Below are 22,053 nucleotides of genomic sequence, written 5' to 3'. Positions count from 1 at the left end.
ATTAACAAGACAAACAACAGTACTTGATGTGGCGTTACCTAACAACAATAATCTACGTAGTAAATTTACTGAAAAGATCGCCAAGTACAGAGATCTGGAAATTCAAATACGAAGGCAATGGGGAATGCAAAGTACACAGACGATACCTATTATTATGTCTACTACTGGAGTCATTCCGAAGACCATCCTCGAAAGCATAAAAAAGCTGGGTCTAAATGAACATCTTTACAAGACCATGCAGAAAGCTGTACCACTCGCAACGGCCAGATGTGTACGAAAATTTTTGGGAGATACACCTGCATACCAAGTCACCTAGGGCTCGATAACACGGAAATACTCACACCAGAGCTCAAACATTTTGATACTGTAGGTATCTTGGATGAGTCAATTTTTCCCTTAGAGGGAGTGTGAGCCGTATGGCTAAATCGGGAGTGAACGACTCCTGGGTGCGAAAAGCTTTTTCCCTAACCTTTATTGTCCGATTATATTCGTAATAGACTTGGTGTATAGTAGGGTAGGTTTAATTAAGTGTTAATTTTTAGTAATGTTTCTGCCACAGCTCCTAAGGGACATAAACGAAGACGAAAATATCGTCAATTTATCGATCTTACAAAACGTCACATCAATGTTTAGCATATCGTCAAAATAAAAATTTCCATATTTTACAGTGTTTTACATTTCATCACATCCTGTACATCCAGATATGCATATAAAACAGGTACAGCCTTCTGAATCTAATAACTTCACAGGGCTGTAGCTTCAGAATAATAGTTTTTTAGACCTAGATCCCATGGACTTTTTTTAATCTACGCACTGAGAACTATCATTAACCGAACTTTCGTTAAATTTGAGCGGGACCACTTTTCCATGAGTGTTTTTTTTTGGTAGGTTTTGAGAGGTACCTAGTTATTGCGCATATTTTGACATACAATTAAGAATTTTATATTCTCCATTGGCGCGCATACAAGTAATATGGCCACTGTCACCTCCCTCTTTTTGTAATCCTAGAGAAAGTACTAAGAAGTATTGAAACAGGACTATTGACAGTAAATGGACCAAAATGATTACTAGAAACACCGTCACCAATGCAATGGAAATTTTCAACAAATTAGAGATAGAGCCAAAAATTTGCTCTGAGGGCCATAAAGAGAAAACCAAATACTCTGGGCTAATTAGCAAAATACAAGGAAAAGTTATTTACCAGCAATTTTATTGCTGGAATAAAAATAGGATCATAATTTTCAAACCATCACCTTTTTATTTTTGTCCTCTTTCTCCACACCAATTTTCATATCTTTAAAATACTCATAACGTATATTATTATGATAAAAACTATCGATAATACGTGTGAAAATTGCCAGAAATAGTAAAATTCCAATCAAAAATTAGGTTGGAGAAAATGTAACCCTTAAAGTTCAAAATCGGTATACGTTAAAAAAATGCATTTTCTCGGCTTCCCATGGAGCAATTTCCTTCATTCTTTTTTTGTTTCCTAATAACTCGAGTAGAGCCATCGAGATAACGCATTATTAAATGTCAAACTTGCTTTTGTTTTGTTATAATAGATTAATTTATTTATAAGAACAGAAAACTACATATTTTTTCCAGTTGTAGGCTTTTTTTAGATAAACTTACTACAAGTGTACCTTTTAAAGTTAAAAACATGAATATTCTCATTTTAAAGCTGTATAATTATTTAAAGAATTTTTATTTAAACAAATTAAAATTTTGTGTTATAATAAATAAATTAATTTATTATAACAAAACAAAAGCAAGTTTAACATTTAATAATGCGTTTGTTCGATGGCTCTACTCGAGTTATTAGGGAACAAAAAAAGAATGAAGGAAATTGCTCCATGGGAAGCCGAGAAAATGCATTTTTTTAACGTATACCGATTTTGAACTTTAAGGGTTACATTTTCTCCAAACTAATTTTTGATTGGAATTTTGCTATTTTTGGCAATTTTCACACGTATTATCGATAGTTTTTATTATAATAATATGTGTTATGAGTATTTTAAAGATATGAAAATTGGTGTGGAGAAAGAGGACAAAAATAAAAAGGTGATGGTTTAAAAATTATGACCCTATTGTTTATATCTTTGCCGTAAATTCAGGTCAATTTTGAGCGGTTGTATCTCAGGAAATACTCAATATAATTAAACGTTTTTTCCTTTAAAAGAAACGTCCTGCCGCTGTTTTTCGAATACCGTTTTTATAATTCAATTTAGTTTAATATTTCCCGGGATATTCTATTTGTTTATAAGCCAAAAAATTCTTTATAATTTTAAAATATTCCTGAGGCCGCTTAAATAGTCCAATTTCAATTCTGTAAAGTACAATAGATAGGTGTCGTGTTTTTTTATGAAAAAATCATAGTTATTCTTATGCATTATAATTATTGTCGTTATTATAGCGAACGTAAATTTTTAATTAACAATTCAATTGTTGCTAAACTGTTCGTTCAATTTCCATTGGCTTCTGGAATTATAATCTATACGGAAAGTGCTTTTACATTACCAAGGTATGTAGTTATTGATTAACAATTACTTATCTTTAGTTGAAAATTAAAGATTTTGTTAGAAAAACCCGCTTTTTCCGGGTAAAGTTTTCATCGAAGTAAAACGAAAAAAACACGTTTCTATGCAGAATTAAATTGCGGTGAATTTTTATTTGAGTATTTTTGGTGTAAAGTTAAAATCTTAGGAGTTATAGAGCAATAATTGAAAAAAACACTATTTTCGGGCGCCATTTTGTTTATAAAAAAAGCAGCACACTATCTGCGGACTTTGCATACCTATATTATTAATATATAGGATCATAAGATTCGATTCCAGCAATAAAATTGCTGGTAAATACCTTTTCCCAAAAATGGCGTATTCTCCGATAATCAGTCCAGACTAAAATATATGTGCACTAACGGACAAAAAAGACGAGATATATATGTAAATTAGGCCAAAATGTGACTCATGACCCATATAACTTTGAAAGATTGGAGAGTTGCAAATACCTCGGAGCGACAATCACTGACGATATCACGAAAGAGATAAAAGGAGAGCTTAGGCAGTAATAGTTATTTATGTACCAAGTCAGTAAAGTTACTCTTTATTGAACGAGTCTGATATTATGAGCAGAGTCTCATAGTTAGAGACTAGCTCAGAGTAAGCGAGCGAGGCGAATAACAGACGAGTTCGATAAAGAGTCTTTACTGACGTGGTGCATACAAAATTTTATCGCCAATAATTTGATATTGGTTTCGACACTTACTTACAATTTACAATTTAAAAACTTTTTAAATTTTAGACATAATAAAAATTTTATGACAGTGATGACAGATGACTTTTGCATGATGGCAGGTTTCGATTTTTAATCGATAGTTATCAATATTGAATAATTACTAAATCGATCCAGTTTTGATTTATTTTATATGAATATACAATAATAGGGAACTTGCATAAAATTTTAAATTCGAAAAAAATGTTTTAAATCACAACAGAACATAATTTAGAACCTGTATCAAAGATAAAAAAGTTTTGTTTGTCTTTCGTTTGGCCCCTAAAGACGACTAAAAATTCAACTTATACCAGCCACCCCAAAACGCGTCGTGACGTCACAGGTTTGTATGTTTACATTCTACACCAATTGTATATATAATCTTAAATTAGACATTATAAACGTCAGTAAAAAATACAGTTATGTGACGTTAAAAGTGTTTTTGGTCGTTTGAACTATTCATAGAAAATTTGTACTTTTACAAAATGGTTTTATTTTCAATAGTAAACCTTCTTTCCTTTCCTTCAAAAACTATATCAAACTCCAATCTCAACAAACTGGTATATATTATTACAACGACATACGATAAATATCATTAGAATATAAATATTTTTCCTTTATTCTCCGACGACGAGCTGGCCAAATACCCAAGTAGGTGGAGGCCAATAAACTAAAGAAGGAGTAGAAGAATATACCAAATATAACGCTGTTTCTAGGTACACGCTAACCTGTACGGAAATTAAAAAAATAGGGTGTCAGAGTGTTGGAATTTGTTTAATCGCGTTGTGTTTACACTTTAATTTTAATATTGATTAGTAAAGAGATTTCTTATTTTTTATTTGTTTAGTGTTTATTTTTAAATTAACTATGCAGTGTGTACAATTATTTAGTTGTTTTAATGAGTAACAACATTTTAAAACAGTATGAAAAAGTTAAGAGACTATAAATTAATATATATTTTTTTAGTTATAAGTGAAATAGTATTACCGTCCAAAATTAAAATAAAAGGAAGACCTAAAGCTTTCACAATAATAATTAATTTGTTCTGAAGTTATTTCCTTGTTGCATTTTTGTAATTAACTATTCTAAATGGGAACTAAGCCACAATTTAAATAAAAAAATGATTTTATTAACGTTTCGACGTCTAAATCGGACGTCATCCTCAAAATACAAAATATTATTAAATTAAACAAAAATGTTGTTGCTTAGTAAAAAAATTTTCAGGGTAAAGGCGCAAGGTGCCATGTTACCTTTGTTTCTTGGGGTATCCTCTAACCACTCACCAATCTTCGTGAAAATCGATGAAGGATCACCGAAATTGAAAATAATAGCTGATTTTTACCTTCAGTGACTGCACTATGCAAAAGAAATTGCAATTTAATTACCTAATGACGCGTATTTTGGAAGCTCATAAATTATTAAACGATATGTAGTCGCCAAATAATTAATTTAATTTATTTTAAGTACATTTCTCTCTTAAACCGGGTTTTCTTGTAGCTCAAGGGCTTGCGAAGGGGCTGTAGCTCAATAATCGAAATGCGCATGATTTAGGAGTTTATTCTTAGAATATATAAGCTATAGGAATTATGTCATCGATACGATATATTTAAATTTTCTTTAGCATGTTTTTCTTAAGTAAAATCAATTAAATGGTTATTTGGAGATGAAGGGGATGAGCTCAAAAATCGAAACTATATCATTTTAAGAGCTCATAAATAGCTCGTAATTCTGCCGCAAAAATCGATTCAGTGTCTCCATTTTTAAGTAGTGGTGGGGGCTGACTCGGCCGCCCACTAAAATATTAAATTCCTGCTCAGTGTAACGAACTAAAAATTTTTAATTTGCGAAATATGAAAGCTCATAAATCAGCGCTATTTGTTTTTTAATTTTTACAAGTGGGGGGGGGGAGCAGCTCAACAGGGGTTAAAAAATGAGGGTTCACATTTCACCGTCCTGCTATTTTTAGGACACCCTATAATATGATCTCTCATTTGGTGGTGTTGTATATCTTTTACACTATTTCTTTTTTAATAAAATGGTATAAAAATAGTATTTGGTATAATTCCAATTAGTTTATAAATTCGTAATATTTTTTCAGTTGCCTTGTTTTAACTTTGCATTGACCTTGCCAAAGAAAATAAAATATGTCAAACTTTCCGCCTGAATACTGATACCGTTAAGAGTATAATGTTATGCTTAAGTACATAATATTGACATGATATTGTCGTTTGGGAACAAGGACAAGCCAGTCTGAGTTTTTATTATGGATATGAATTTTAATTTTCACTCTTGACCTATCGCAATATCGCACACGTTTTTTTACATATAGCCCAGTAAATGACCGTTTGAGTGTAATTATTTGCCTCGTCACGACGGATTTGCTTGAAAATTCCACACCTGTAATTTTGAACCAATCAAAATACGATATTTTGACAGATCACCATGGCAACGGAGGTATTTTATCGGAAATTTTTTGCTCGTGGGGTACCCAACAGCGAATTATAGTGGAAATTTTTTGACGTTTACAATAACAGAACATTTTTGACAGACTGGTTTTTATTTGTTTACATAATTTAGTTTTTGATTCATTTTCTATCACTTGTAGTTACTCAAAACTTATGTAAAATTGAAGAATATACTTATTTCTATCTTGAAATGGTATTCCCATGCAACTACAATGAGTAGAAATTACGAATTTGAAAGCCTAAATAATTGCTGACAAAGCTATGGCGCGCTATTAATCTGTTCATGCAGCTTTCGATTTTCAAATGCAAATTTGGTGTGGAATTTTCTTACCGAATACCACGCGAAGTCAAATTAATATCCGGAATTTTTTTTTGATCATGAATATTTTTAGAAAATTTCCCTCGTCTGTCATGATCTCAAAAAAATTTCCGGAAATAATTTGACCTCTAGTGGTATTACTAGTGAAAATTTGGATTTGCGTTCCTCTGTGCTGTTTCACATTATAACCCGGTCTATATAGACATTTGAAATAACACAAATTGCCGGAGAACCAAATTTTGGTGGAGAGCTAGGGTATACCATAACAAATAAAGTTTTAAAAGTCCCCATCGATCCCATGTGTGCAACAAAAGTTATTCGGGGTCAAAGGTCAAAATTTGAGATTTTTTGGATTTTTTTCGAAAACGGTAAGTTTTATCAAAAAAGAACCATAAACCAAAGTTGTAGATCTTAAAATTCTCTACAAAAATAGTTCCTACAATTTTTCCTAAGAGTGGCCATTCCTGAGATATCGCGATTATAAAAGTCACATTACACATGATATGCACACGTTTCCACACCACCTGTGAGTTTACTCGGAGCGTTTTTTTTTTACCGTGGTTTCCCCTGTAGTCCTACTCCACTAACTGTTTTGACAATTTTAGGATAATTTAAAGAAACAATACCGGTCAAGTACCAGTCATATTACCTTATTATTGATATCGATTATTGATATTGCTATTGATTATAAGGTTAACTATTGTTTAGATTTCTTTAGATATTTTAATCAGACTCATATTCTTGAAAGTCTACTTCAACAGTCAAGCCTTCTTAGATTTCATCTTCTTCCTCTTCCTCTTGCTGAATGTTCAAAAATTGTTCAAATGTGACTGAATCATTGGTCTATTCATTAAAATCACAGGAGTCTTCCTCTGTTGTACTAAACTGGACATTTAAGCAAGACTGACCTTGACAGTTGGTACACGCTAGAGAACACAGCAATCCGACTTTTTTACATCCACATTTGGCACTACAACCTTTTTTGCAATCGCAAAAAATAGTGTTAAGGAGTTTTTCTGGAGCAGGTGGGAGTAAGGTTTTAATCGGTTCCAGAGTATTATCTATTAATTTCCAACCTCAGTCTTCTGGATTCAGTTCATTGCCTAGCCATGTTTGAACTTGATAATATACTCGATACAAATGTTGAAAAACAGATGCTGATGTTGGAGGAAGACATAAAAGTTGTGCTTGTTTCTTGTTTCGCGTATTTTTTACAAAAGTTAAGTATCGGTATTTATCAAGACAACTAATTTTTTTGGAGCTCTATAAACCGCAAGAAGAAAGCGAATTCCTTCCGTAATTATTGTTTGCGGTGTGGAATCAAGTTCTGTAAAAACTTTACAGCAGTCAGTCAAATCTTTTTTTTTTTTTTTCGAATAATTTAAGTACTGACGTTTTGCCCCTTCTGAACATTGCTGACGTAGTGTCGCAGCCGGTTATCGCATGTAAAAATAAAATGTACTTTTGGCATTTGGGATAAGCCGATACATTTTTCGAAGAATAGAATAGAATAGAATAGAATAGAATTTACTTCATCAAATATACCTCTGAATATAACTCTGTTCGCTGTTGAGCCGTTCCAAGTTTCAGAAAATAAATAACTTTATCTACTGGAGTCCTTGCAGTATGCAGTACTAACAAATCAACATCTTCACCAACTACAATTGTTGTGTTTTTTGCCTTAAATTTTTTAATTGCTGTCTCAATTATAAGGACATCTCACTTCAATATTTAGCACTAAAAGAAACAGATAATATGAACAAGACCTACCGACAATAATACTGTAGCCATTGTTAACAATAGACAATCTGTTCTTTTTTAAACAATGGCATAGCCAAATGTTTTTCAAAGCCACGTGGATAGAGGAAATTCAGTTTGGGACTGATTATCTTTTGCAGAAATGTTTTCAGAATAGTTTAATATATTATATTGACACATAAATAGGTATTTATACTTGTCTTAGGTACCACATTATGTATATACGTGGCTTATATTATGTGCATAATATAATGTATAAAGTAACTTTTAAAATCGCGATATCTCAGGAATGGTAACTCTTAAGGAAAAAATTGTAAGGACTATTTTTATAGAGAATGTTAAGATCTACAACTTTGGTTTGATGTTTTTTTTTTTTATACAACTTACCGTTTTCGAAAAAAATACAAAAAATCTCAAATTTTGACCTTTGACCCCGAATAACTTTTGTTGCACACATGGGATCGATGAGGACTTTTAAAACTTTATTTGTTATGGTAAACTCTAGCTCTCCGCCAAAATTTGGCTCTCCGGCAATTTTTGTTATTTGCCAACTATTTTGATGTCTAAGTTGACCGGATTATTATAAGAATTTAAACGTGTGAGGGTTAGAACACACGACGACATTCCAATGGTGGCGCATGTAATGATGGCGCATTCTTTCTTACTCACTAGACCAGCGGTTCTCAACCACCGTATCACGACACACTAGTGTGCCGGAAGAACCTATCAGGTGTGTCGCGAGATTTACGAATACGATATTTTTATTTATATTTTTTTACTTGTTATAATATACCCATCATGCATTCAACCATTTTTTTAACTATTAGGTATATACCACGTTATACCAATCAATAAGTGCAATAAAGTATAAAGAGTTAATATATTCATCTGTACTTACCTACCACTAGCAAAAATTTGTACATATAAGGGTGTCGCGAATCTTTAAGGAGTACGTTTTAGTGCGTCGCTGAGTAAAAAAGGTTGAGAACCGCTGCACTAGACGGTGGTTGGAACGTTCGGTGAAGTCGCCGTGTTTATGCCGCCCCTCGCTTACACTTACAACAACAGATGGCAGCCGTGCCGTCTTTACGCACCCAGTAGCATAGGGGACTTAGAGGCAACACAGACGGGGCGGCGTACGTCGACTGAACCCCCGCTGAGATGTCGAAATCTACGCATCCCTTACTATACTTTGATGCAGTAACACACACCAGACGCTCTTAAAATTTTCGATGCAGCGACTTTCCGTCGACATATCCTGGAACCCATCCACCGCCAATCGGTTTTACGACTTCGACGGCATATCATAAATGCGTGTATCGTGGTATATCACAGACGTTTGAGCTGTTTTCTAGCGAATTCTGTAGTGAGTGTTGTCAGATCGTGTTTTTGTGATGGGAAATACAGATGTAGAAAAATTAATTAATAAAATTCAGATGAGACTAGCTATTTGGGATATGCGTATTGATGAATATTCAAACAGAATAATAAAAAAACAGGCCTTATTTATTATTTTATTTATTATGCTCTACAGGCCTTGTATTTACAATTTTAGATAATACAGTTTATGCTAATAATTTATATATAATTTTATTTGATGTCTATGTAAAAATTGCTGAACTATGGTTCTCCACTGTATCCTATTTTTCACCTCCTCTTTCCAGTGTGTAATTTCCATCGATACTATACTTTCCTGAAACTTTCTTGCCGTCTTTTTCTTGGTCTACCTCGTCTCCTAGTCCCAACTGGTCTTCTGTGCAGTACCATCTTTGGCATTCTTTCCTTATCCATCCTCTCGACATGACCAGCGCACCTGATTCTTTATGACTTTGTGTATCTTGTTACACTTGGTTCCTTGTAAAGCATCCTTAATTCTTGATTGGTGCTTCTATGCCAGCCGTCTTCTGTATCTGTATTCTTTAGCCTGAAAATAGCTCTTAGTACGTTCCGTTCTCAACTCTATATCATTTTTTCTTCTGTTTTATTTAGCACCCATGTCTCACATCCGTAGGTGACTGTTGCTCTTATTACGGTTTTGTATATTCTGGTTTTCGTCTTTCTCGATACGTACTTTGGCTTTAATTTGAATAATTTTTTTGTTAATATTAATTTGTGAAACATCACTATTTCCCAATAGATGGGGTATAATAGAGGGGCATCAATTTAACACCTGTATTTGCTCAGTGGCGTACCATAGAATGGACAGCGTTATAAATAGTTTTTCTTAGGTGATATGCTTTCCCTCATAACGGTGTTATTTCTTAAACACGGCTCTTTAATACTCACTAACAACTCCTGAAAAGATTTTTTAGACATTCTTGTAAAATTAAAAAACATCTCTGGGCCTTTATTATAATAATTTCGTTAATATAATGTGTAAAAAATCCCTTATAATTTCGTTCCTTTATGATGGGATGTATCCAATATCTGCGTTTCTTTTTTTCTTTAATCTAAGATAAAATAAACTTGTATTTATTACAAAAGACAAATCGTCATAACTTTCAGACATCGTATCGTACAGCAGCCAACACGCGACTAAATTTGGCAACAACGAAATACAAATACTTTAAATCGTAGCATAGCTGCCGCTGTTATACCGCGCCATGTGTTTTACGCTGCCTCGACGTCGATTCGACGCGCGCCGCCTGGTGTGTCCTTGCTCTTAATGCATCCTTTCATATGATACTGTCGTTCAGTCGCACGAAGGTAGTTTCTTTGGTTGTTTAATACATTATTTTCATTTAGACTTTGTGGCTGTTTAAAGTAGGTGCATATATTTTATATTATGATGTCTCAGATTGATAGTGAAATATTAATAACATTAATTGAAGCGAGACCTGTTCAGTGGGACAAAACAATAGAAATATAATATAAAGATAGAAACTTGACGAGAAATGCTTGGAATGCTGTATGCCGTGCACTTAACAGTGCACGAATTAATTTGAATTAATTAATTTGACGAATTAGGTGATAAAGGAAAAAACACATTTTATATGTACAGCAAAATTAATTATATGTCACTGATAACAACTGCTAAGTACTGCTAAGAATATTATAATAAACTTTATTTTACACAGTTGCAATTAACGTTGAGTATAGAGGGTATTCCATCAATATGTGTGAATATAAAAATATATAAATCGTATCTTTTGTGTTAATAGGATGGACCCAATGAATTCGGTTCCTCTTATTTCTCTCTCTTCGACGATAAAGTAACCACAACGCTATAATTTAATTTCGCTCCATATAAAATATACCTTTTATTCTACGAAATTAAATTTAGTTTTATAGGGTAAACAACTCGGTGACAACTGCAGTAGGGCGGCGGTCACGTTTTGTGTGAAATTATCTAAAAACAACATTTAAAACGAGGGGAACAACATTTAAAAATGAATGGATGGCAGAGGGTCTTTTAAATTCTGTACACGAAAAACACAGATCATAATGCTGTTCTGAAGCTGTTTGCTTGTGAAATTTTTATAATAAACTAGTCTAAATGGGAAATAAGCCGCAATTGAACTAAAAAATAATAATTTTATTAACGTTTCGACGCCCAAATCGGATGTCGAAACGTTAATAAAATCATTTTTTTAGTTCAATTGTGGCTTATTTCCCATTTAAAATAGTTTATTACATAGATTGTATGAGCTAATTAGATGAACTAATCCAAGATCCTACAAATAACTTAGTAGAAAAACGATTATAAAAACAAATTAAGGCTTTTAATTAAAAACAAAAGAAATAATAACTGACAAAATAGAAATTGCAAATGAATTAAATACGCATTACAGTACATTAGGACAAGAGTATTGACAAAAAATACCCATTTGTAATGATACATCGTAATGATACATATCCGACATCGTATCATGTACCTACCTTAGCCACAAAGTGTAAATAAAAATAATATACCAAACAACACAGCAAAATATCTTCGTGCGACTCAATTCTTATAGTGTGAAAAGGATAGGTGCGTCAAAACTATCGCACGAGAAAACCCTCGCACGTTCAAAATTCTTATAATGTGAAACAGCACTTACTCTCTACTTTTGGACTTGATCCCAGAGTTGCTTTTACTTGGGGAGTGAAAGCCACCGCTTCTTGGGGGTGAAAAAACCTAGGTTTAAAATAAGTCTGGAAATGAATAAACTACTGGACCGGCGTAGCTTAGGCGGTAGTATGCTTGGCTCGACTGCTGGTAGGCCGGAGTTCAAATCCCACCGCCGGTAAGAACAACTAGACATTTTTAAAAATGTCTATAGGCCATAGGTCGACTCAGCCTGAATAAAATGAGAACCTTGAGTAAAACCAGGGGTAATAATAGGCGGTTGAAGCGTAGCACTAGCCCTGTTACCTTTCTTGTACACCGTAGGCCCTAGATATAGCAGACTACCCTACTATAATACTCCCAGAGCCACGTGAGCGGTATAAAACAGAAGACTACTATAATATTATAATGAATAAACTAACTAATTCTCAGCAACTTTTATTCTATAGAGTTTTTTGACTAAATAAAAAGTTTTCGAGTGAAAATGTTCATGTTTTAACAAAAATAAACACGTTTTTAAACGGTTTGTCGTAAATAACTCAAAAAGTAAGCATTTTATCGAAAAAAAATTGGTGTATATACGTAGTCTGTAGACCTAGTAGAAGCAAAATTATTGTAGCTCATAAATTGTAGGTTCTTATTTGTTAAATTGCAAATCGAATATTTGAACGTGAAATACGCAAAAAATAAAGCATTTTTCTTAAAATGTTTAAAAATCTTTCAGCAATTTTCTTAAAATGTTTAAAAAGCTTTTTCTACGACCGTTAAATCACATGCTTATTATTTACCATACTTAATAGACTATTTTTTCATTCATAGGAGATTTTGACCAATAGAAAGCTACAGAAATAAAAATTACAGCGATAAGTAATTTTTGATTATTTCATTCATAGGAGATTCTGACCAATAGAAAGCTACAGAAATAAAAATTAAACAGATTATTTTTTGATGATATTAACTTCCAATCGTATAAGTAGTAAGATATTTGATCACGTGTTAAATTCTGTCCAATCAGATTAAAATTATACTGAGAATTATCTACTGTAGAAAATTACCGATATAATTTTTTTAAGTAGATCGTTTCTGTTTAATGGCAACCAGTTTCCTAGTTTTGACAACTGTCACATTTAAAAAAAATATCCATAATATACGTATTAAAAAATAATCTTACCAATATCACACGACAGTAAGAATAAATAAGAAAATAATGCTTCATTTTTATTCAAATTTGTTGTCATTGGGCAATAGCCACTCGAGCCCTGGGGGTCTCGTGTCTATTGCCAGACAATACATTTTCGAAAAACTGTCGCATTATTTTCAATTTATTCTCACTCATTTGTGATATTATACCCGATATTTTTTGATAATATCCCGTCGTCAACTATATTACGTCAGATGCCCTTCGTTGCTACGAAAAAATACATTCAGTGACATTAATGACAATTAATGTTATAAAAATTATAAAAGTGATGACTTTCAACCGTCAAATATTTATAACAACTGTGTGTTTAATTGTACTAATTTGTACTTACATAAATAAATTACAATAAAATTTTGGTTTTGAACAGTTTTATTCATGAAATAATTGGAACAAATTGGACTCGATCTCTAAAATTATTATCGAATTTTTGACCTCGTGACACTTTGACATAATTTCACTCCCCTTCGGATCATGAAATTAAAACTGTCAAAGTGTCACTCGGGAAAAATTCGATAATTTTAAAGCTCTTGTGCAATTACTACTGATAATATCCGGTCGTCAAGCATTACGTCAGATGTCCTTCGTTACTCCGCAAAAAAACATTCAGTGACATTAATAACAATTAATGTTTTACAACTTGTCTCAGAGAACACCAAGAAATAGGTTTAGCAAATATTCAGGTGAAGATATTAATAAAATATTAGTTAAAATGAATTAAAAAGACAGTTTTATTCATGAAATAAATATCAGCGAATTACACTCTTCTTCTTCTTCGCGCGACTAGGAGTACTCCTGTTTGTCTGCCTCTTATTTTGTTTCAGTTGTTGTTGACTGTACATTGTCTTTCCACCTTTTCGGCGGCCTTCCAACGGGTCTTCTGCTATACGGCTTGTTGTTTTTACAGATGTTCGCTTATCTATCTGGTTCCATTCGGTTCACATGTTCGTTCCAGTTTTTCTTTCTTGTTTTTATCCACCTGTTAATATTTTGAATTTTACATCGTTCTCGTATAATTCTGTTGCTTTGTCTCTTAATGATATGCCCGCTATTGATCTTAATACTTTCATTTCGATATTGTTGATTTGTTGTTTCGTCTTTCTTGTATCGGTCCTTGTCTCCGCTGCATATGTTAGGATAGGTCTTACTGTTGTCTTATATTCCTGTCACTAGTGATCTCTACTCCTAGGTAATTGAATTTCATTACTTGTTCTACAATTTTGCCGTCTATTTCTAACTTGCATCTACGCGGCTCTTAGATTTAGTTTTTTCTACTAATATTCTCATATTAAGTTTATTTGCTGTGATATTGAAAGTGTAGAGCTGCCTTTGTAGGTCATCCTCGTTATCAGCAATTAGTACTGCATCATCGGCATAACATAGTATCGTGATTTTATGCGCTCCCATGTGGTATCCATGTCGTTCTCTTACTTCGTGAATTATTTGATTCATCACCATATTGAATAACAATGGGCTGAGCGAGTCTCCTTGGCGGATTCCTCCTTTTAATTCTATTTAGTCTATTCATTTCTTGTTCAACATTATCCAGTTTTCCTGCAGAGAACAAACTTCTCACATTCCACGTTGCAACTCTTAAAGTTGTTGGTTTCTGCATTTTTGTACAAGGATTTTGCAGGTTTACGACCGAGTGAGCCTTGTAGTCTTGTGCTTTTCTCTCTCTGCCGGATCTTGGTATCCGATTCCCATGATCAGTAGAGTTTCCACTATTTTTGGTGTACACCGTAATGACTTAACTAGGGGTACTCTATGAGCCTTTAATGCAGCGGTTCCCCGTTGCCTTCTGCATCCTTCCACCGTTGACCATCCTTGGTCCATCCGCCTTCGAGACCGATTTCTCGATCTCAGGACAAAAGAGTGCCCTTCCACATACTAGCTCATCCGCCCGAAGCCGTTGGCCAGTAAGTGGTGGGATTGCTTATACCGGCAATCATTCGGTAGATTTCACCATATCTGGTTACCCTCACTTAGTTTAGCCTGCAGGCCAATGCAGTTGCCCGGGATGTGGCACGAGGAGCCATAAATGAGAGTTGGATGTCTTATGGGGACCAGTTATCAAGAACCATCTCCCGTCCATGACGCTCTATGTGGCCGTTCCGATGGAACAGTTCTACCCCTATAATACATCCCATCCATCCCCCCCTAATTAGCATCTCAAATAAAACTACTCGTTACCGTTTTACAGTTAACTACTTTACTTATGTATCTTTTATATGATTTGAAACAAGAAATTTAAATGACACGAAAAATCGTGAAGAGTAAAAACATAGGTTTTGCATTTTGGAATATTTCAAATTTTTTTGTTTTTCTGTAAGACAAAAATTGAGTAAACTATGACTATTCAAGGTTTGTATACGCACACTCAGTGCTGTTATTGTGACGGTACGCGCCGGTACGGCGTACCAGCGCGTACCGGTGTAAAAAATAAAAAAAAACAACAAAATTATAGACAAATTCCTGAATCTTTTCCTTGCTTCCAAATAACTTTAAAACGCCCTTATTGAGGCTAAATTTAAAAAGTTTTCCCGGGGGCGGACCCCCCTTATGAACACTGCCCAGACCCTCCAGAACATTGCGTACTGGAACCTATATTGTTACAAAAAGATTACTGCCCACACTCATGATTAGTGACACCAACGTTCAAGCCCTTTCAACTACAACCCTTTCAAAATTAATCTTACTTTTTGAGTTATTTGCGAAAAACCGTCTAAAAACTCATTTTTTCTTTAAATGAGCATTTTCACTCGCAAATAACTAAAAAAGTATGGACCTAGTGAAAGAAATTTATAGAACAAAAGTTGCTGAAAAATTAGTCAGTTTATTCATTTCACTTATTTTCAACGTATGTTTTTTTAAATACCTAGAAAGGGTGATTTTCACCCCTTAGGTAAATGCAACCCTGGGCTCAAGTCCAATAATGGAGTAGAGGGTAAGAAGAACCTAAATCCAAGTTTTCATGCAATTCGGTAGTGAACCGGAAAATTAAATGATATCGCCTTATTTCACGTTCATTTACTCGGCTAATGGCTAATAAAATATTTCACGACTGTAACTTTCTTCGGTTAAATATTTGCGATAAATCGTATTTAAATAGGCGATGAATGTTCATGGCGGTAAAGGTCGAGGGCAGATTTGAAACCCTTCAAGGAACGTTGCAGATTTGCTTAAGAATTAAGCATGCGGTTGCCGTTACGTGTTTTATAATCACGTACATTTGATGCACAACTTTTTATATCTCATAAATGTTGAGGTAGAACGCTTTTTGTATTATTCAATATAAATCGTTTAGGGACACAAAAATACAAGGATTTGAGTAAATTTAAAAATGTGGAGTTCCTTGTTTTATTACCCAGGTATTTGGGAAGAAGACAATGATATGGACTAGTCGACTTTGCGTCATAGGCAGAGACAGAGCAGAATTACTTATGATTCAATATCTACTTAAATCAAATTGAATCGATAAAATTTTGTAATTATCTTCGCAACACAGAAAGGTATAAGACAAGGTTGCGTTTTGTCTCTCTTACGACTCAATATTTAATCTAATGCAATTTTTAAAGAGCCTTAAGAGATACTGAGTATGGCATAAAGATTAATAGGCAGGTTATTCATAGAATAGAATAGAATAGAAATATGCTTTATTGTCAATGATTATTATACAAATTTTATGGACAAAGCTTAATATAAAGTCAGAAAAAATAAATAAATAACAACAATAACAAATACAACTTTCTGAAATTTGATAAATCGTCAATATAAAAAAATATAAATATACAAAATATAAGTTAATAAAGTAAAGAAAAAAAACAAAATCGATATATTGCAACAATTAATAGAAATTGCAAAGTGAACATACAACAATAGTGGAGTCAATGAAGGTGGATATGAGTTATTACCTCAGATTTCGTTGAACCTCCATCGATTTTCATAAAAATTGGTGAGTGGTTAAAGGATACCTCAAGGAACAAAGGTGACATAGTGCCAACTTGCGCTTTTTGCATTTTAGAATGAAATACACCCCTTTTTTAAAAATTATTTTTTAGATTTCTGAAAGTGCAGTCACTGTAAGTTTTCACTTCCTATTTTGTTGAACCTTCATCGATTTTCATGAAAATCGGTAAGTAGTTAGAGGATACCTCAAGCAATAAAAGATATATAGCATCAACTTGCGCTTTTGCATTTTAGGGGTGTAATACACCCCTACTTTTTAAATTGTAAAAAATGCAGATTTCCGCATTATGGCGCAAGTAATCTCGTTTAATTAAGAAAAATTAAGATTTTTTTTATATTCATGTGCATGAATTACATTTTTTTTTTATTTTTCAAACCTTATAGCAACCAAAAATCCGAAAATTAACAAGTCGAAAATCACGAAAACCTTATTCTTCTATATTTCTGAAAGTGTAGTCACTGAATGTTTTCACCCACGATTTCTTTGAACCTTCATCGATTTTCATGAAAATTGTTGATTAGTTAGAGAATACTTCAAAAAACAAAAGTGATATGGCACCATGGAATGCTACCCTGTAGTTTCGCTGTTATCTGGTCCAAAGCTAATGAGAATAAATAAGGACTAAGCACTGAGTCTTGGTGCAATCCTACTTTCACCTGAAATTTATCAGTCTCTCCCACACCTGTCCTAACACTAGTCGTTACTCCTTCATACATATCTCTCACAATCTTTACATATTCGCCAGGGACTCCTTTCTTATTGAATGCCCACCACAGAATCTCTCGAGGAACTCTATCATATGCTTTCTCAAGATCAATGAATACCATATGAGCGTTGGTCTCTTTATTCCTATATTTTTCCATCAGTTCCCTTACAATGAAAATTGCATCTGTTGTTGATCTGCCCTGCATAAAGCCAAATTGATTATCGGATATTTCGGTCTCTTCACTTATCAGTCTATCAATTACTCTCCCATATTTTCATGGTGTGGCTAAGTAGTTTTATAGCCCTGTAGTTTGTACATTGTTGTATGTCTCCCTTGTTTTTGTAGACAGCTGCTAATATACTGCTTCTCCATTCGTCTGGCATTTGTCCAACTTCCATAATTCTATTAAATAGACCTGCTAGCCAACTTATTCCTGTATCTCCCAATGCTCTCCATACTTCCCCAGGAATATCATCTGGTCCGACTGCTTTTCCTTTCTTTATTTTTTGAAGCGCTTGAGTCACTTCCTCGTTTGTAATTCTGGTAACCATTGCTGTTACTGTCTCCGTTAACTCCACAGGCTGTCTGTCAAATTCTTCATTTAATAAACTGTCAAAATACTTTCTCCATCTCTTTTTGACATCCTTTTCGTGAATAAGTATTTTATTATTTTCATCTCGGATACATCTAATCTGTTTCGCTATTTTATATATCTTTGCTTCGCTTTCCCTGGTATCAAGTTGATCGTATAGGTTTGAATACGCTTCAGCTTTAGCTTTTGCTACTGCTACTTTCGCTTCCTTTTTGGCGACCATATAGTTTTGAAGATCTATGTCCGATCTGGTTTCTTGCCACTTTTTATATAATTTTCCCTTCTCTTTTATTTTTTTATTTTTCCTTGTAGTTCATTTGACCACCACCAAGTCTTTTTATTCTCAAACTTCTTTCCTGACGTTTTCCCAAGTATTTCAATAGCCGTCTCTCTAATAATGTTGGCCATTTTTCTCCAAATTGTGTTAGGGCTTCCTTTCGTGTTCCTACATATTTTTTCTACTATTCTTTCCCTGAATAGACCTTCTTTCTCATCTTTTAGCATCCACCACTTGATTTTTTTGTGGACCTCTGCGATATTTTTGTTTAGTTTCGTTTTTTACTTCGATGTCCAGAACAAGCAGCTGATGTTGGCTTACTGTCTCACTAACTGTTACCTTGCAGTCCTTGCATTCACGTATGTCTTCTTTCCTTATCATGAAGTAGTTTATTTGGGATTGATGTTGTCCACTTTTGTAGGTAATAAGATAAGTTGAGTTTCTCTCTTTTTAAAGAATGTGTTAATATGAGACCCTCAACATAAGACCCAAATAGTATATTTTCTAAACTCTTTCTACGGTGTATTGTTTATTGTGATTTGGGCGTTTATGTTGATGTTCTTACTAACGACCATTATTTTTGTCTTCTTACGTTTTAGGTCGTATTTGTTACATGTTTCTACAACATTATCCATCATCCTTTGAAGCGAATAATAAGGCAAAGTGATATATAAAATTCACGATCACGAATTACCAAATTTAGAATAAATAAAAATAAAATTCTAATCGGTGTATAATCGTATACTTTTAGGACATATTTTGACTGTTTAATTTGCATATTTCTAAACAGTTTGTAGTGTATATTTGCCGGTCTGTAACTATATACAACAAAATCTACTAAAAATACGAAAGATCAAATAAAAAAATGTGTTACTACCTACAAATAGGTTGATGAAGGTCGTAGGGGAAATATTTGCTGAGACACCGCCCTAGGAGTGCTCAAGGCCCAAAAACCTCAAATTTTTATTTTATATTTGTAAAATCTGTTAGAGTAGTACATTTAAGTTATGATTTTAATGTTAGTTTAGTATTTTTATATTTATTTTTAAACTAAAACAATAATTTTAATTTTATTATGTATTATTAAAAACAATATACACATAAAAAATGCTAATTTTACAGTGTTATGGTCTCATCTAAAACTTTGATGTGAACCTGGTTTTATTTTGATAAAGATTGTGCATTTTTATTTACCTAGATAATCTGTGGATTGTAGCATATCTTGATTTTTTGTCAATTCAAAATAGAAAACCCATCTACTTAGTTTCAAATTTTCTCAAGAAAAGTTTTCATTCAAAATAAATAATATCAACATACCTGTTAGACTTTCAAAAAAGAGTTGTCACACATTTTCATAACGCTCGCACTAAAGTCAACAAAACAACTTCAAATAACAGTTTCCTAAACAACGCAACCTTTCCTAATTTTTGTTAACAATATCAACAGAACTATATTTTAACATATCTTATTGCATCGGTTTTATTTTTCTTCAGTCTATGAATATATTTGAATACCGACTTAACGATCTTTTTAACAGACATAATTATGAAAATAGTATAAACAGTTTAGTAAGACAGAGAGAAAAACGTTTGCTAAAATTTGTCTAAAAGAAGCTACTAGGAACTAAGCTGGAGCATTTTCAGCTGGAGAACGAAAGTCAAACTAACTCTAAATGATACCGGAATCTCTCAGGTAAATACCTAAGGTCACAAATACTGATAAAATGATGTCAATTTTCAAAATGTCCTTAACTCACAGAAATCACAGTTAAATACCATGTTTAAAATGTAAATAATCTAAAGCAAAATAATATTGAGATGTACAGTGGAACCCCGATAACCCGGAAGTCCGACTAACCCGGACCGATTTTCATCAGGTAAACATTTCAACAATAAAAATGTATATAATATAACATTTAAGAGATAATGTGTATTTGTGTCATTTGAACTATACGATAGTAAAAATGACTCATGGCACACGGCGGCAGAGCCACGTTCATTGCCTCGGATTATCGGAAACAACAGGCACCTGTAGTATTCCTTTATTTATTTCAAACTGTCTTAACATTGTTTAAAAACGACTAAAAGACTATTTAAAAAATTATTTTTTAAACGATGGTCTTAGTTTTCACTGTTCTTAAATAACATAACATCGTTCCGATTGTGACTGTATTGTGTGTAGTACAGAGTCTTGTATTATTCGCTTCCGTTTGCTTAGGTTTGTGTTTGCGTGGTTTGATATTGTTCTGCTAAACCAGATCGGCCTCGGTCCCGATTAATCCGAGCTATCGAGGTTCCACTGTACTTGAGATGTGGATGTATATTTACGTATGTGTAAGTTTCAACAGTTGTGGAGTAAAGTGCTGAAGAGATGTCAAGATCGGGGTAAAGGAATATTGTTAAGGCCATCGGTATATAATTCGCAAATATTTTACGGCTATCCCTACTTTTTCTGCCTTTACACGGCAAATTACGTGTAGTAAAATTCTGACTGGTATGGATATGTAAACTTTACTTGACAATGTCATCATTAACTTTAAAGATGGCTTTTGAATGTTCTTGGACAACTTTTACTTGTATAATTAATTACCTTAATTATTAATTCAGTTAATTAATATGATATATGACGGAGAGAGCTAGAAGTACAGATATACGACGGAGATGCAAGGTGGATAACATTAATAACTGGGTAAGAAACAGAAGAATAAAATGGAATGACCACATAAGCCGAATGACAACAAATAGGGTAGTCAGGACAGCGAGAGAAGGTTCCCCAATAGGAGGACGATCAGTGGGAAGACCACGAAAACGATGGAACGACAACTTACTAGAGGCACATTGAAAAAACAATGAAAACATATAGACATGACAGAGTCATGTCTATACAAAAAGAAGAAGAAGAAGAATAATTAATATGATAATTTTTTCACTAACTATGTATTCAGTGATTGTAATGATTTATCTACTGTACAACAAAAACTAATAATCAATCGAGAAAAGAGGAAAAGTGATGAAGTGATTTTTTATTAACATATTGTTACTATGAAACGCTTACAATTTTGAACACATTTAATGGTAGGTTAGCCCAAGCAGGGATTTTTGCAGTTACTCGAGCACGTCAGATTATTATATGAAGAGAAACCTTGTACCCTGAAAATGTACCTCTACCATATATTGGCTCTTAATGCAGGGGAGTTCGTTAAGGGGAGGCCGAAAAAAAATATATCCTTAGAAAAACTCGACATCGTCAGATTAAGATTGTAAGTTAAGTACATGCAAAACAGTTTATGTTTAAAAAATCTGACGATTTGAGCAAGGCGTAAGAAAATGGGTGAGTCCCAAAGTTTCACAAGAAAAAAAAACGAATATTTCGTGAAATGAATGACAGATCGAAAAACTAAAAAATACGTACTCAATATTTTTCAAAAATCTATCGAATGATACCAAA

General features: G+C 33.3%; 1 protein-coding gene across 1 annotated transcript in view; it reads right to left on the bottom strand.

Moving 5' to 3' along the window:
* Positions 1-20,263, bottom strand: part of LOC126883484 (sodium bicarbonate cotransporter 3) — a 362,811-nt gene extending 342,548 nt beyond the window's left edge. Inside the window, exon 1 of the mRNA XM_050649071.1 lies at positions 19,924-20,263. The gene's annotated coding sequence lies outside the window, so the exon portion shown is untranslated. The remainder of the gene's footprint in view (positions 1-19,923) is intronic.
* Between the last annotated feature and the right edge of the window lie 1,790 nt (positions 20,264-22,053).

This window comes from Diabrotica virgifera, chromosome 4 (assembly GCF_917563875.1).
Source record: "Diabrotica virgifera virgifera chromosome 4, PGI_DIABVI_V3a".
Taxonomy (NCBI): Eukaryota; Metazoa; Arthropoda; class Insecta; order Coleoptera; family Chrysomelidae; genus Diabrotica; species Diabrotica virgifera.
Note: the sequence above shows the minus strand (reverse complement) of the source record. Positions and strands in the feature narration are given on the sequence as shown.